This window comes from Phlebotomus papatasi, unplaced genomic scaffold (genome assembly GCF_024763615.1).
Source record: "Phlebotomus papatasi isolate M1 unplaced genomic scaffold, Ppap_2.1 HiC_scaffold_131, whole genome shotgun sequence".
NCBI classification, from domain to species: domain Eukaryota; kingdom Metazoa; phylum Arthropoda; class Insecta; order Diptera; family Psychodidae; genus Phlebotomus; species Phlebotomus papatasi.
In genome coordinates this window covers 26,461-43,521 of record NW_026604378.1, presented here as the reverse complement: position 1 = coordinate 43,521, position 17,061 = coordinate 26,461, and the positions used below count along the sequence as shown (strand labels likewise).

At 37.1% G+C, this 17,061-nt stretch overlaps 1 long non-coding RNA gene across 1 annotated transcript; it reads left to right on the top strand.

Moving 5' to 3' along the window:
- Positions 1-16,124: 16,124 nt before the first annotated feature.
- LOC129808860 (uncharacterized) lies at positions 16,125-17,009 on the top strand. Its single transcript, XR_008752474.1, has 2 exons — positions 16,125-16,213; positions 16,282-17,009. It is a non-coding gene; the product is annotated as an uncharacterized LOC129808860 (long non-coding RNA).
- The last annotated feature ends 52 nt before the right edge of the window (positions 17,010-17,061 follow it).

Sequence of the window (17,061 nt, the reverse complement as noted above, 5' to 3'; positions counted from 1 at the left end):
TACATTGACCTAAAACACAAAATCCTTTCCCCCTAAAACCTGTCCTTGACAAATTTTTCTTAGCCCCAATAGATTTTTCACGAAGCTTTATTTACCCAAGTATCATAATTTCTTTTTAATTTTTTTAACCCTGTTTTTACATCGACCTAAAACACAAAATCCTTTCCCCCTAAAACCTGTCCTTGACAAATTTTTTTTAGCCCCAATAGATTTTTTCACGAAGCTTTATTTACCCAAGTATCATAATTTTTTTTAATTTTTTTTAACCCTGTTTTTACATCGACCTAAAGCACAAAATCCTTTCCCCCTAAAACCTGTCCTTGACAAATTTGTTTTTAGGCGCAATAGATTTTTTCACGAAGCTTTATTTACCCAAGTATCATAATTTTTTTAAAATTTTTTTTTAACCCTGTTTTTACATCGACCTAAAACACAAAATCCTTTCCCCCTAAAAGCTGTCCTTGCCAAATTTGTTTTTAGGTGCAATAGATTTTTTCACGAAGCTTTATTTACCCAAGTATCATAATTTTTTTTAAATTTTTTTTAACCCTGTTTTTACATTGACCTAAAATACAAAATCCTTTCCCCCATAAAACATGTCCTTGACAATTTTTTTTAGCCTCAATAGATTTTTCAAGAAGCTTTATTTACCCAAGTATCATAATCTTTTTTTTATTTTTTTTTTAGAACCCTGTTTTTACATTGACCTAAAACACAAAATCCTTTCCCCCTAAAATCTGTCCTTGACAAATTTTTTTTAGGCTCAATAGATTTTTTCACGAAGCCTTTTTCATTTACCCAAGTAGCAATATCTTTTTTTTTTTAAATTTTTTTTAACTCTGTTTTTACATCGACCTAAAACACAAAATCCTTTCTCCTAAGACCTGTCCTTGACAAATTTTTTTAGCCCCAATAGATTTTTTCACGAAGCTTTATTTACCCAAGTATCATAATTTTTTTTTAATTTTTTTTTAACTCTGTTTTAACATCGACCTAAAACACAAAATCCTTTCCCCCTAAAACCTGTCCTTGACAAATTTGTTTTTAGGCGCAATAGATTTTTTCACGAAGCTTCATTTACCCAAGTATCATAATTTTTTTAAAATTTTTTTTTAACCCTGTTTTTACATCGACCTAAAACACAAAATCCTTTCCCCCTAAAACCTGTCCTTGACAAATTTTTTTTAGCCCCAATAGATTTTTCACGAAGCTTTATTTACCCAAGTATCATAATTTATTTTTAATTTTTTTTAACTCTGTTTTTACATCGACCTAAAACATAAAATCCTTTCCCCCTAAAATCTGTCCTTGACAAATTTTTTTTAGCCCCAATAGATTTTTTCACGAAGCTTTATTTACCCAAGTATCATAATTTTTTTTTAATTTTTTTTTTAACTCTGTTTTAACATCGACCTAAAACACAAAATCCTTTCCCCCTAAAACCTGTCCTTGACAAATTTGTTTTTAGGCGCAATAGATTTTTTCACGAAGCTTTATTTACCCAAGTATCATAATTTTTTTAAAATTTTTTTAACCCTGTTTTAACATCGACCTAAAACACAAAATCCTTTCCCCCTAAAACCTGTCCTTGACAAATTTGTTTTTAGGCGCAATAGATTTTTTCACGAAGCTTCATTTACCCAAGTATCATATTTTTTTTTTTAATTTTTTTTTAACCCTGTTTTTACATCGACCTAAAACACAAAATCCTTTCCCCCTAAAACCTGTCCTTGACAAATTTTTCTTAGCCCCAATAGATTTTTCACGAAGCTTTATTTACCCAAGTATCATAATTTCTTTTTAATTTTTTTAACCCTGTTTTTACATCGACCTAAAACACAAAATCCTTTCCCCCTAAAACCTGTCCTTGACAAATTTTTTTTAGCCCCAATAGATTTTTTCACGAAGCTTTATTTACCCAAGTATCATAATTTTTTTTAAATTTTTTTTTAACCCTGTTTTTACATCGACCTAAAACACAAAATCCTTTCCCCCTAAAACCTGTCCTTGACAAATTTTTTTTAGGCTCAATAGATTTTTCACGAAGCTTTATTTACCCAAGTATCATAATCTTTTTTTATTTTTTTTGTGACCCTGTTTTTACATTGACCTAAAACACAAAATCCTTTCCCCCTAAAATCTGTCCTTGACAAATTTTTTTTAGGCTCAATAGATTTTTTCACGAAGCCTTTTTCATTTACCCAAGTAGCAATATCTTTTTTTTTTAATTTTTTTTAACTCTGTTTTTACATCGACCTAAAACACAAAATCCTTTCTCCTAAGACCTGTCCTTGACAAATTTTTTTAGCCCCAATAGATTTTTTCACGAAGCTTTATTTACCCAAGTATCATAATTTTTTTTAAATTTTTTTTTAACTCTGTTTTAACATCGACCTAAAACACAAAATCCTTTCCCCCTAAAACCTGTCCTTGACAAATTTGTTTTTAGGCGCAATAGATTTTTTCACGAAGCTTCATTTACCCAAGTATCATATTTTTTTTTTTAATTTTTTTTTAACCCTGTTTTTACATCGACCTAAAACACAAAATCCTTTCCCCCTAAAACCTGTCCTTGACAAATTTTTCTTAGCCCCAATAGATTTTTCACGAAGCTTTATTTACCCAAGTATCATAATTTCTTTTTAATTTTTTTAACCCTGTTTTTACATCGACCTAAAACACAAAATCCTTTCCCCCTAAAACCTGTCCTTGACAAATTTTTTTTAGCCCCAATAGATTTTTTCACGAAGCTTTATTTACCCAAGTATCATAATTTTTTTTAAATTTTTTTTAACCCTGTTTTTACATTGACCTAAAATACAAAATCCTTTCCCCCATAAAACATGTCCTTGACAATTTTTTTTAGCCTCAATAGATTTTTCACGAAGCTTTATTTACCCAAGTATCATAATCTTTTTTTTATTTTTTTTGTGACCCTGTTTTTACATTGACCTAAAACACAAAATCCTTTCCCCCTAAAATCTGTCCTTGACAAATTTTTTTTAGGCTCAATAGATTTTTTCACGAAGCCTTTTTCATTTACCCAAGTAGCAATATCTTTTTTTTTTTTTTTTAATTTTTTTTAACTCTGTTTTTACATCGACCTAAAACACAAAATCCTTTCTCCTAAGACCTGTCCTTGACAAATTTTTTTAGCCCCAATAGATTTTTTCACGAAGCTTTATTTACCCAAGTTTCATAATTTTTTTTTAATTTTTTTTTAACTCTGTTTTAACATCGACCTAAAACACAAAATCCTTTCCCCCTAAAACCTGTCCTTGACAAATTTGTTTTTAGGCGCAATAGATTTTTTCACGAAGCTTCATTTACCCAAGTATCATAATTTTTTTAAAAATTTTTTTTAACCCTGTTTTTACATCGACCTAAAACACAAAATCCTTTCCCCCTAAAACCTGTCCTTGACAAATTTTTTTTAGCCCCAATAGATTTTTCACGAAGCTTTATTTACCCAAGTATCATAATTTATTTTTAATTTTTTTTAACTCTGTTTTTACATCGACCTAAAACATAAAATCCTTTCCCCCTAAAATCTGTCCTTGACAAATTTTTTTTAGCCCCAATAGATTTTTTCACGAAGCTTTATTTACCCAAGTATCATAATTTTTTTAAATTTTTTTTAACTCTGTTTTAACATCGACCTAAAACACAAAATCCTTTCCCCCTAAAACCTGTCCTTGACAAATTTGTTTTTAGGCGCAATAGATTTTTTCACGAAGCTTTATTTACCCAAGTATCATAATTTTTTTTAAATTTTTTTTAACCCTGTTTTTACATCGACCTAAAACACAAAATCCTTTCCCCCTAAAAGCTGTCCTTGACAAATTTGTTTTTAGGCGCAATAGATTTTTTCACGAAGCTTTATTTACCCAAGTATCATAATTTTTTTAAAATTTTTTTTAACCCTGTTTTTACATCGACCTAAAACACAAAATCCTTTCCCCCTAAAACCTGTCCTTGACAAATTTTTTTAGCCCCAATAGATTTTTCACGAAGCTTTATTTACCCAAGTATCATAATTTTTTTAATTTTTTTTTAACTCTGTTTTAACATCGACCTAAAACACAAAATCCTTTCCCCCTAAAACCTGTCCTTGACAAATTTGTTTTTAGGCGCAATAGATTTTTTCACGAAGCTTTATTTACCCAAGTATCATAATTTTTTTTAATTTTTTTTTAACCCTTTTTTTACATCGACCTAAAACACAAAATCCTTTCCACCTAAAAGCTGTCCTTGACAAATTTGTTTTTAGGCGCAATAGATTTTTTCACGAAGCTTTATTTACCCAAGTATCATAATTTTTTTAAAATTTTTTTTAACCCTGTTTTTACATCGACCTAAAACACAAAATCCTTTCCCCCTAAAAGCTGTCCTTGACAAATTTGTTTTTAGGCGCAATAGATTTTTTCACGAAGCTTTATTTACCCAAGTATCATAATTTATTTTTAATTTTTTTAACTCTGTTTTTACATCGACCTAAAACACAAAATCCTTTCCCCCTAAAAGCTGTCCTTGACAAATTTTTTTTAGCCCCAATAGATTTTTTCACGAAGCTTTATTTACCCTAGTATCATAACTTTTTTAAAATTTTTTTAACCCTGTTTTTACATCGACCTAAAACACAAAATCCTTTCCCCCTAAAACCTGTCCTTGACAAATTTTTTTAGCCCCAATAGATTTTTTCACGAAGCTTTATTTACCCAAGTATCATAATTTTTTTTAAATTTTTTTAACCCTGTTTTAACATCGACCTAAAACACAAAATCCTTTCCCCCTAAAACCTGTCCTTGACAAATTTGTTTTTAGGCGCAATAGATTTTTTCACGAAGCTTCATTTACCCAAGTATCATAATTTTTTTTTAATTTTTTTTAACCCTGTTTTTACATCGACCTAAATCACAAAATCCTTTCCCCCTAAAACCTGTCCTTGACAAATTTTTCTTAGCCCCAATAGATTTTTCACGAAGCTTTATTTACCCAAGTATCATAATTTCTTTTTAATTTTTTTAACCCTGTTTTTACATCGACCTAAAACACAAAATCCTTTCCCCCTAAAACCTGTCCTTGACAAATTTTTTTTAGCCCCAATAGATTTTTTCACTAAGCTTTATTTACCCAAGTATCATAATTTTTTTAAATTTTTTTTTAACCCTGTTTTTACATCGACCTAAAACACAAAATCCTTTCCCCCTAAACCCTGTCCTTGACAAATTTGTTTTTAGGCGCAATAGATTTTTTCACGAAGCTTTATTTACCCAAGTATCATAATTTTTTTTAAATTTTTTTAACCCTGTTTTAACATCGACCTAAAACACAAAATCCTTTCCCCCTAAAACCTGTCCTTGACAAATTTGTTTTTAGGCGCAATAGATTTTTTCACGAAGCTTCATTTACCCAAGTATCATAATTTTTTTTTAATTTTTTTTAACCCTGTTTTTACATCGACCTAAAACACAAAATCCTTTCCCCCTAAAACCTGTCCTTGACAAATTTTTCTTAGCCCCAATAGATTTTTCACGAAGCTTTATTTACCCAAGTATCATAATTTCTTTTTAATTTTTTTAACCCTGTTTTTACATCGACCTAAAACACAAAATCCTTTCCCCCTAAAACCTGTCCTTGACAAATTTTTTTTAGCCCCAATAGATTTTTTCACGAAGCTTTATTTACCCAAGTATCATAATTTTTTTAAAATTTTTTTTTTAACTCTGTTTTAACATCGACCTAAAACACAAAATCCTTTCCCCCTAAAACCTGTCCTTGACAAATTTTTTTTAGCCCCAATAGATTTTTTCACGAAGCTTTATTTACCCTAGTATCATAACTTTTTTAAAATTTTTTTAACCCTGTTTTTACATCGACCTAAAACACAAAATCCTTTCCCCCTAAACCCCGTCCTTGACAAATTTGTTTTTAGGCGCAATAGATTTTTTCACGAAGCTTTATTTACCCAAGTATCATAATTTTTTTTAAATTTTTTTAACCCTGTTTTAACATCGACCTAAAACACAAAATCCTTTCCCCCTAAAACCTGTCCTTGACAAATTTGTTTTTAGGCGCAATAGATTTTTTCACGAAGCTTCATTTACCCAAGTATCATATTTTTTTTAATTTTTTTTTAACTCTGTTTTAACATCGACCTAAAACACAAAATCCTTTCCCCCTAAAACCTGTCCTTGACAAATTTTTTTAGCCCCAATAGATTTTTTCACGAAGCTTTATTTACCCAAGTATCATAATTTTTTTTAAATTTTTTTTAACCCTGTTTTTACATCGACCTAAAACACAAAATCCTTTCCCCCTAAAAGCTGTCCTTGACAAATTTTTTTTAGCCCCAATAGATTTTTTCACGAAGCTTTATTTACCTTAGTATCATAACTTTTTTAAAATTTTTTTAACCCTGTTTTTACATCGACCTAAAACACAAAATCCTTTCCCCCTAAAACCTGTCCTTGACAAATTTTTTTTTAGCCTCAATAGATTTTTTCACGAAGCTTTATTTACCCAAGTATCATAATTTTTTTTAAATTTTTTTTAACCCTGTTTTTACATCGACCTAAAGCACAAAATCCTTTCCCCCTAAAATCTGTCCTTGACAATTTTTTTTTAGGCTCAATAGATTTTTTCACGAAGCTTTATTTACCCAAGTATCATAATTTTTTTTAATTTTTTTTTAAACTCTGTTTTTACATCGACCTAAAACACAAAATCCTTTCCCCCTAAAACCCGTCCTTGACAAATTTTTTTAGCCCCAATAGATTTTTTCACGAAGCTTTATTTACCCAAGTATCATAATTTTTTTTTAATTTTTTTTTTAACTCTGTTTTAACATCGACCAAAAACACAAAATTCTTTCCCCCTAAAACCTGTCCTTGACAAATTTTTTTTTTAGCACCAATAGATTTTTTCACGAAGCTTTTTTTATTTACCCAAGTATCATAATCTTTTTTAAATTTTTGTAACCCTGTTTTTACATTGACCTAAAATACAAAATCCTTTCCCCATAAAACATGTCCTTGACAAATTTTTTTAGGCGCAATAGATTTTTTCACGAAGCTTTATTTACCCAAGTATCATAATTTTTTTAAAATTTTTTTTAACCCTGTTTTTACATCGACCTAAAACACAAAATCCTTTCCCCCTAAAACCTGTCCTTGACAAATTTTTTTTAGCCCCAATAGATTTTTTCACGAAGCTTTATTTACCCAAGTATCATAATTTCTTTTTATTTTTTTTAACCCTGTTTTTACATCGACCTAAAGCACAAAATCCTTTCCCCCTAAAATCTGTCCTTGACAATTTTTTTTTAGGCTCAATAGATTTTTTCACGAAGCTTTATTTACCCAAGTATCATAATTTTATTTAATTTTTTTTTAAACTCTGTTTTTACATCGACCTAAAACACAAAATCCTTTCCCCCTAAAACCTGTCCTTGACAAATTTTTTTAGCCCCAATAGATTTTTTCACGAAGCTTTATTTACCCAAGTATCATAATTTTTTTTTAATTTTTTTTTTAACTCTGTTTTAACATCGACCAAAAACACAAAATTCTTTCCCCCTAAAACCTGTCCTTGACAAATTTTTTTTTAGCACCAATAGATTTTTTCACGAAGCTTTTTTTATTTACCCAAGTATCATAATCTTTTTTAAATTTTTGTAACCCTGTTTTTACATTGACCTAAAATACAAAATCCTTTCCCCATAAAACATGTCCTTGACAAATTTTTTTAGGCGCAATAGATTTTTTCACGAAGCTTTATTTACCCAAGTAAAATAATTTTTTTAAAATTTTTTTTAACCCTGTTTTTACATCGACCTAAAACACAAAATCCTTTCCCCCTAAAACCTGTCCTTGACAAATTTTTTTTAGCCCCAATAGATTTTTTCACGAAGCTTTATTTACCCAAGTATCATAATTTCTTTTTATTTTTTTTAACCCTGTTTTTACATCGACCTAAAACACAAAATTCTTTCCCCCTAAAACCTGTCCTTGACAAATTTTTTTAGCCCCAATAGATTTTTTCACGAAGCTTTTTTTATTTACCCAAGTATCATAATCTTTTTTAAATTTTTGTAACCCTGTTTTTACATTGACCTAAAATACAAAATCCTTTCCCCATAAAACATGTCCTTGACAAATTTTTTTTAGGCTCAATAGATTTTTTCACGAAGCTTTATTTACCCAAGTATCATAATTTTTTTTTAATTTTTTTTTAACCCTGTTTTTACATCGACCTAAAACACAAAATCCTTTCCCCCTAAAACCTGTCCTTGACAAATTTTTTTTAGCCCCAATAGATTTTTTCACGAAGCTTTATTTACCCTAGTATCATAATTTTTTTAAAATTTTTTTAACCCTGTTTTTACATCGACCTAAAACACAAAATCCTTTCCCCCCTAAAACCTGTCCTTGACAAATTTTTTTTTAGCCCCAATAGATTTTTTCACGAAGCTTTATTTACCCAAGTATCATAATTTTTTTTAATTTTTTTTAACCCTGTTTTTACATCGACCTAAAGCACAAAATCCTTTCCCCCTAAAATCTGTCCTTGACAAATTTTTTTAGGCTCAATAGATTTTTTCACGAAGCCTTTTTCATTTACCCAAGTATAATCTTTTTTTTAAATTTTTTTTTAACCCTGTTTTACATTGACCTAAAACACAAAATCCTTTCCCTCTAAAACCTGTCCTTGACAAATTTTTTTTTAGCCCCAATAGATTTTTCACGAAGCCTCTTTCATTTACCCAAACATCAGAATCTTTTTTTAAATTATTTTTAAACCTGTTTTTACATTGACCTGAAATACAAAATCCTTTCCCCTAAAATCTGTCCTTGACAAATTTTTTTTAGCCCCAATAGATTTTTTCACGAAGCTTTATTTACCCAAGTATCATAATTTTTTTTAATTTTTTTTTAACTCTGTTTTAACATCGACCTAAAACACAAAATCCTTTCCCCCTAAAACCTGTCCTTGACAAATTTGTTTTTAGGCGCAATAGATTTTTTCACGAAGCTTTATTTACCCAAGTATCATAATTTTTTTTTAATTTTTTTTTAACCCTGTTTTTACATCGACCTAAAACACAAAATCCTTTCCCCCTAAAAGCTGTCCTTGACAAATTTGTTTTTAGGCGCAATAGATTTTTTCACGAAGCTTTATTTACCCAAGTATCATAATTTTTTTTAAAATTTTTTTAACCCTGTTTTTACATCGACCTAAAACACAAAATCCTTTCCCCCTAAAACCTGTCCTTGACAAATTTTTTTAGCCCCAATAGATTTTTTCACGAAGCTTTATTTACCCAAGTATCATAATTTTTTTTTAATTTTTTTTTTAACTCTGTTTTAACATCGACCTAAAACACAAAATCCTTTCCCCCTAAAACCTGTCCTTGACAAATTTGTTTTTAGGCGCAATAGATTTTTTCACGAAGCTTTATTTACCCAAGTATCATAATTTTTTTAAATTTTTTTTAACTCTGTTTTTACATCGACCTAAAACACAAAATCCTTTCCCCCTAAAACCTGTCCTTGACAAATTTTTTTAGCCCCAATAGATTTTTTCACGAAGCTTTATTTACCCTAGTATCATAATTTTTTTTTTAATTTTTTTTTTAACTCTGTTTTAACATCGACCTAAAACACAAAATCCTTTCCCCCTAAAACCTGTCCTTGACAAATTTGTTTTTAGGCGCAATAGATTTTTTCACGAAGCTTTATTTACCCAAGTATCATAATTTTTTTAAAATTTTTTTAACCCTGTTTTAACATCGACCTAAAACACAAAATCCTTTCCCCCTAAAACCTGTCCTTGACAAATTTGTTTTTAGGCGCAATATATTTTTTCACGAAGCTTCATTTACCCAAGTATCATATTTTTTTTTAAAATTTTTTTTAACCCTGTTTTTACATCGACCTAAAACACAAAATCCTTTCCCCCTAAAACCTGTCCTTGACAAATTTTTCTTAGCCCCAATAGATTTTTCACGAAGCTTTATTTACCCAAGTATCATAATGTTGTGTCGAATCCTTTTGGGGTGGGATTCGGCACCCTATGAGTGTTTAAGGGGCGAAAAATGCCTTTTTGTAAAATCCCCGTATACTTCAGGCGTACACCAGAAATATCGGGCAATGACCTAGTTGTTGGTTTTGACAATGCAATCAATTCCTTTGGCACACTCTTAAAGCCAACTCTGGTGAATTAGTGTATGTGTGTGACCTAAAGAGAGAGAAAGAGAGAGAAATAAGTAAGTCGTCTCCTTCCCACTCTTCCACTGATCAGGTAGCATACCGCAGCGTAGCATAAAAGCCACGCTCCTTATAGCTCTCAGTGGCCATTCCTGTCACCCTTACTGTTGCTGGATAGAGCATTCAGAGGCGCGGGTTAATCTAGCGCTCTAAATAGCTCCCGGTAGCACTTGAGAGTCCCTCTGTATTGCCCTGGTCAGAAGCATTTAGAAGCGCGGGCTGAGACTAGCGCTCTAAATAGCTCCTGGTGACCGAGATCCCTTAATCTTGCACTGGCGGGAAGCATTCAGAATCGCTGGTGGAACTAGCGTCCTGAATAGCTCCTAGTGCGCTAAAATTTCCCTTCCTCTCACACACTCTACTTACCTTTCCTTCCCTTGTGGGTTTTGCAGTGTTCGGAGGATCGAACTGCAGCAGTGATTTCCCTTTTTCCCGGGCATCCCCGTGCGGTGAAAGTATCCGGACTCCCTGCGAGTGTAGTCTGGAAAAGCCAGAAGCCTGATCTCCCTGCAGACGTTGCGTGAGGGATTACGTGCCCTGGTGAACACTCTGGCCTGGGGGCAGCATCTCCGTGAAGTCTGTTGCCACGTAGAGGTTGTGTTGCACCCAAGACGCCCTATACCGGTGTTCACCTGCATTTTGGCCACCCTCATTTCGTCCGGGAGTAACCTCGGCCCCAAGTAGGCTGTTGACACGAGCTAAGCCGCGACACCATCACCGGAAGCAGCTCGTAGAAGCCTCTGGCCTTGAGACAGAAGGCATTGGCTGTGCTGGGATAAACCCACCCCCACGGAGGCCCTTGAGAGAGTTGCCTAACCACCCTGTCCTCTACGCCAAGGAGGATCTTCTTGCTCCAGCTGTTGGCTTTGTCACCGCTGTATACCCTCCAGCTGTTGTTAGACAAAGGAGATCAGGCCTGGGTGAAGCAGGCGGAAAAGGAAATACTCACCAAAACCCTCTGATAGTCCAGGAAAGTCCACCGTCACGATCACTACCACATCACCACAAAACCAAAACAACTCTTGACATTTGCCTCTTGAAGACATAACCTTGTATTTTGCCTGCATTATCGACTTTGTACATTTGCGCTGATAGCGCCCCTAGTGGAAATTTAATAAAACCCAGAAGTAAACAAAAGGTTGTGTTGTCATTGGTTCATCTGTCAAGGGGGACAGATTCCCTCCAAAATTCATCGTCGAGCCCCTTTTCCGCGATCAGCTGCCTTCCCGGAAGTCCCATCCACAACACTGGTGTCAGAAGTGGGATTTGCCTGACCACTTGCGAGTATGGAGGCAGCTGAGGCCGGCCAGATATTGGACGGATTGAAGGAATGGCTCACGGACAGGATGGAGAGGTACGATGGGTTTCTGCAGGAACTTCGCACCCAGCAGGAAGATTCTGAAGCCCGTCAAAGCTCCACTTTGACTAGGATCCTGGACCTTCAAAAGCGCAATGAGGAGTTGCAAAGACAGCGCAATGAGCGCACGGACAGGGAGATGATGGAATTGAGACAGCAAATCAGTCTCTGGACATTCCAAATGACCGGAAGATTATCCGGAGATGCTCCTCTACCGGCTGGGCAAGTACCGCCGGAAGAGGCCTCTTTCCAGGTACCACCTGAGCTCTGCTCAACTGGAGCCCCTGGTGGCCGTGTGGCGGCCGCAAATTACCCAAGTATCGCTCAAATTTTGGAGGAAGATCGTGCGACCTTGGAATCCAGCCGTCTGGGGTTTTTGGCCTCTGACCCACTACCTGCGACCCATGATGAGGTCATCGCCCCTCAGGGAACCCCTAATGCCTTACCTGCTGAATCTGGGATCCGGGTGACTCAGGTTCGGACTGGGCGTTTGCCCTCTCAACAGTACCTGGAAGAAAGAGCTTTTGAAACTCTAGAAGGGGGTACTGGGCCAGGAAATTCACGGCTGAATCGTGACATGAACCATCTAAAATTGAAAGTGGACCATTTTGATGGTAAAGTGGTCTTAGAAGATTACTTATTGCAATTTGAGATGGTCGCCAAGGCCCGCGGATGGAATGCCTCTGAACAGGCCATCATGCTGGCCTCTTCTTTAAGGGGGGATGCATTAGCCGTACTCTCTGAAATCCCACCGGCTAAACGGGGGAGTCTGGTCGAGTTGGTACGGGCCTTGAGGAGTCGGTTTGGGCGTGAGTTCCAGCAGGGATTGTCACATCTCCACTTGAGGAACCGTAGGCAGAAGCCCGGGGAGGAGATAGGGGCTTTTGCTCTGGAGATCCGAAGGCTCACGCGCCTCGCTTTTCGGGACTGCCCAGAGGTTGCACGCGACAAGATTGCCCTAGGTCAATTCGTGGATGGTTTGTGGGACCTGGATTTACAAGACCTTGTCAGATTAACAAGACCTTGTTCTATGGAGCAAGCTGTTTATGCGGCCTTGGATTATGAGGCTGCCCGGAGAGCCAATCGAGCTTCCCGCAGCGTCTCTAGAGCCGCCGTGGCGGAACAGGAAACCGCCTCCTCCGAGCCAGTGGCAGGGACTCAGGGAGGAGCCCCCTCGTATCAAAGAGGCGAGGCCTCTGCCCCTGCTAGAAATCGGTACAGGGGAAATTGGAACCGTAGGAGAGGAGGTTCTGGGGGTAGCGCGTCTGGAAGCGGAGGTGATGCACCCACGGGACCATCGGAGTCTATTGGACAGAGTTCCGGGAACACAGGAACTGGTGATCGGTCTGGGAACCCTCACGCACCTACTACTGAGTCCAATGCTGGAGCCCCATTGTGTCGTGGAACACGGGTAGGTCCCCAAAATGGGATGGCGATAGATTATTCGGCCCGTGGACTGGTGGTGAGGGGGCAAGTGAATAATGTGGCCTGTGACGTAGTGGTGGATACGGGGGCAAATTACACCCTGATTGGCCGCCGGATATATGAGGCTATGTCTCCCCAGCCTCCAATCCGCCCTGTGCGATGGGTTCTAACGACAGCCACTGGACAAAGCTCCCCCATCCTAGGAGAACTGGAGGTGACACTGGCACTGGAGGACTGCATACATCATGTCACTGTTTTGGTGGCGGATATTGTAGATGATTGCGTCCTGGGGTTGGTGTTTTTGCGACAACAGGTGGCCCGGTTGGATCTGGAATCAATGAAATTAACTTTCTCCGAGAAGGTTAATGAGAGGACGATTGGTGAGGATGGGATAGTGCGGATATGTACTAGTGAGGCTGTCGTCCTAGCTCCCCGCCATGAGACTCAAGCCGAGATGGAGAGGGAACTGCCGAGAAAGCAATCGGAAGTTTTCTCCAAAGTCCCACGGGGTATTGGGCGCACTCAGTTAGTGGAGCACCCGATAGACACAGGAGATAGCGCTCCCATTAAGCCACCACCCAGGAAATTCCCAATGGAGTGCGGAAAGCCGTCTAAGGATAGACCTGATCTACATGTCGTAGAAAACCCACGTCAGACAATGAACGACATACACCGGAAGGGGCGAGAACGCTTGCAATTTTTTCCTCGAGTGGCCAAGGACTACTATGACCACACTCAGCATCTCTTGACCTTTGCACCAGGGCAGCCTGTTTGGTGGTACAAACCCCTTAGGAAGGTGGGAAGGTCTCCCAAGTTACAGAGTGACTGGGATGGGCCCTATTTGGTGTCCGAGAAGATAAATGAGGTGGTATATCGTATCCGGAAGAAGGCTAGAGGTCGCTCCCGCATTGCTCACGTGAATCGTTTAGCTCCTTACCGGGGTGTTAATGCTGGCCGGGACGGCCAGAACTAGGAGGAGGGCAGTGTTGTGTCGAATCCTTTTGGGGTGGGATTCGGCACCCTATGAGTGTTTTAGGGACGAAAAATGCCTTTTTGTAAAATCCCCGTATACTTCAGGCGTACACCAGAAATATCGGGCAATGACCTAGTTGTTGGTTTTGACAATGCAATCAATTCCTTTGGCACACTCTTAAAGCCAACTCTGGTGAATTAGTGTATGTGTGTGACCTAAAGAGAGAGAAAGAGAGAGAAATAAGTAAGTCGTCTCCTTCCCACTCTTCCACTGATCAGGTAGCATACCGCAGCGTAGCATAAAAGCCACGCTCCTTATAGCTCTCAGTGGCCATTCCTGTCACCCTTACTGTTGCTGGATAGAGCATTCAGAGGCGCGGGTTAATCTAGCGCTCTAAATAGCTCCCGGTAGCACTTGAGAGTCCCTCTGTATTGCCCTGGTCAGAAGCATTTAGAAGCGCGGGCTGAGACTAGCGCTCTAAATAGCTCCTGGTGACCGAGATCCCTTAATCTTGCACTGGCGGGAAGCATTCAGAATCGCTGGTGGAACTAGCGTCCTGAATAGCTCCTAGTGCGCTAAAATTTCCCTTCCTCTCACACACTCTACTTACCTTACCTTCCCTTGTGGGTTTTGCAGTGTTCGGAGGATCGAACTGCAGCAGTGATTTCCCTTTTTCCCGGGCATCCCCGTGCGGTGAAAGTATCCGGACTCCCTGCGAGTGTAGTCTGGAAAAGCCAGAAGCCTGATCTCCCTGCAGACGTTGCGTGAGGGATTACGTGCCCTGGTGAACACTCTGGCCTGGGGGCAGCATCTCCGTGAAGTCTGTTGCCACGTAGAGGTTGTGTTGCACCCAAGACGCCCTATACCGGTGTTCACCTGCATTTTGGCCACCCTCATTTCGTCCGGGAGTAACCTCGGCCCCAAGTAGGCTGTTGACACGAGCTAAGCCGCGACACCATCACCGGAAGCAGCTCGTAGAAGCCTCTGGCCTTGAGACAGAAGGCATTGGCTGTGCTGGGATAAACCCACCCCCACGGAGGCCCTTGAGAGAGTTGCCTAACCACCCTGTCCTCTACGCCAAGGAGGATCTTCTTGCTCCAGCTGTTGGCTTTGTCACCGCTGTATACCCTCCAGCTGTTGTTAGACAAAGGAGATCAGGCCTGGGTGAAGCAGGCGGAAAAGGAAATACTCACCAAAACCCTCTGATAGTCCAGGAAAGTCCACCGTCACGATCACTACCACATCACCACAAAACCAAAACAACTCTTGACATTTGCCTCTTGAAGACATAACCTTGTATTTTGCCTGCATTATCGACTTTGTACATTTGCGCTGATAGCGCCCCTAGTGGAAATTTAATAAAACCCAGAAGTAAACAAAAGGTTGTGTTGTCATTGGTTCATCTGTCAAGGGGGACATATTCCCTCCAAAATTCATCGTCGAGCCCCTTTTCCGCGATCAGCTGCCTTCCCGGAAGTCCCATCCACAACAATAATTTCTTTTTAATTTTTTTAACCCTGTTTTTACATCGACCTAAAACACAAAATCCTTTCCCCCTAAAACCTGTCCTTGACAAATTTTTTTTAGCCCCAATAGATTTTTTCGCGAAGCTTTATTTACCCAAGTATCATAATTTTTTTTTAATTTTTTTTTAACTCTGTTTTTACATCGACATAAAACACAAAATCCTTTCCCCCTAAACCTGTCCTTGACAAATTTGTTTTTAGCCCCAATAGATTTTTCACGAAGCCTCTTTCATAGAGATGGCAAATTTCATGAAATTTCACAATTTTGAAATTTATATAAATTTCACTGTGAAATTTCACGGGTGAATTTCACCACTGATTATTTTTATGATATTCAAATATAGTTGAATTGAGAGGAAATATAGCAAAATTAATGTTTATTTTATTATTTACGCACATAATCTTGATACAATTTGAACAAATTTTTAGATATTTGATAAATTTTTTGTCATAAATTTACCACGGGTGGTGAATTTTTTTCCGCGGTGAAAATGGTACACGAGAAAAAATGTACCCAAATTGCGCTCAAAGTGTCATAACCTCACAAAGTTGTATTTGTCTGAATTTGTGAAGAAAATATGGTTAATGAGAAGGCTTGTTTAAGTGCCCCAGCTGATAATGCAACATCTTCACTCCAGCAGTGATAGTCAAAATGTCCAGGAAAGTGAGTGAGATAAGGAAGCAGCTAGAGGAACCCACATGCAATTTGATTGTCAATTTTACATCATTAAGCTTCGAAGGAAGATTTAGGGAGGCATCCAGAGTTCAGACGGAGTAACCACAATATAATCACATCCTGGAGTACAATCATTAGGGTGCTGATGATCAGAAAAGTGGATGAAGAAGGAAATGCGGGAGATTACTAGTAAGCTGTGTTTGATTTATGGTGATTTTTGCATTGAGACTCCCAGAAGCCACAGGGAAGTGTCCGGATGTCCGGACAAGCCAACATACAATCTGATATTGTGCGACTACACAGCTATATGTAGCTATATAGCTACATTCCGGATTGAGCAGTAAGGAAAATCCAGAAAATCTGATTTTAGTAAGATTCCGGGCAGCGATCAGTGGGCAGTATATTGAGCTTGAAGTTCAGTCCCAAACTAACTGGAAAACACTATTTTAATTCTGAATCGAAATTCTCTACAAGCATTGACTTTTCATCGTATCCGGAAACAAAAGAATATCTTCAGTCTCTTTAGTAAAACCTTTTCAGTTTTGGAAATAAAAAAACTGAAAACTTGCAGATTTTGTTAGATTTGTTATAGTTTTGAAGCAGAATACAAAATAATCCTGCGAAGGTCACCGGCTAGACGCTAGAGGATCTTGCACAGCTCATGGACGAACAATAAGTATATTATTGATTAAAATATATTAAAAACTGAAAACATAAGAGTTTCGTAAACTCTTTGATTTGTAATGAAATTAAGGAATGTGGGAATAAATAAGCGCTAAATAAATCCAGTTTCTTTTAATTATGTTCTTAAAATATCGGATTTAATGTCTTTTTTC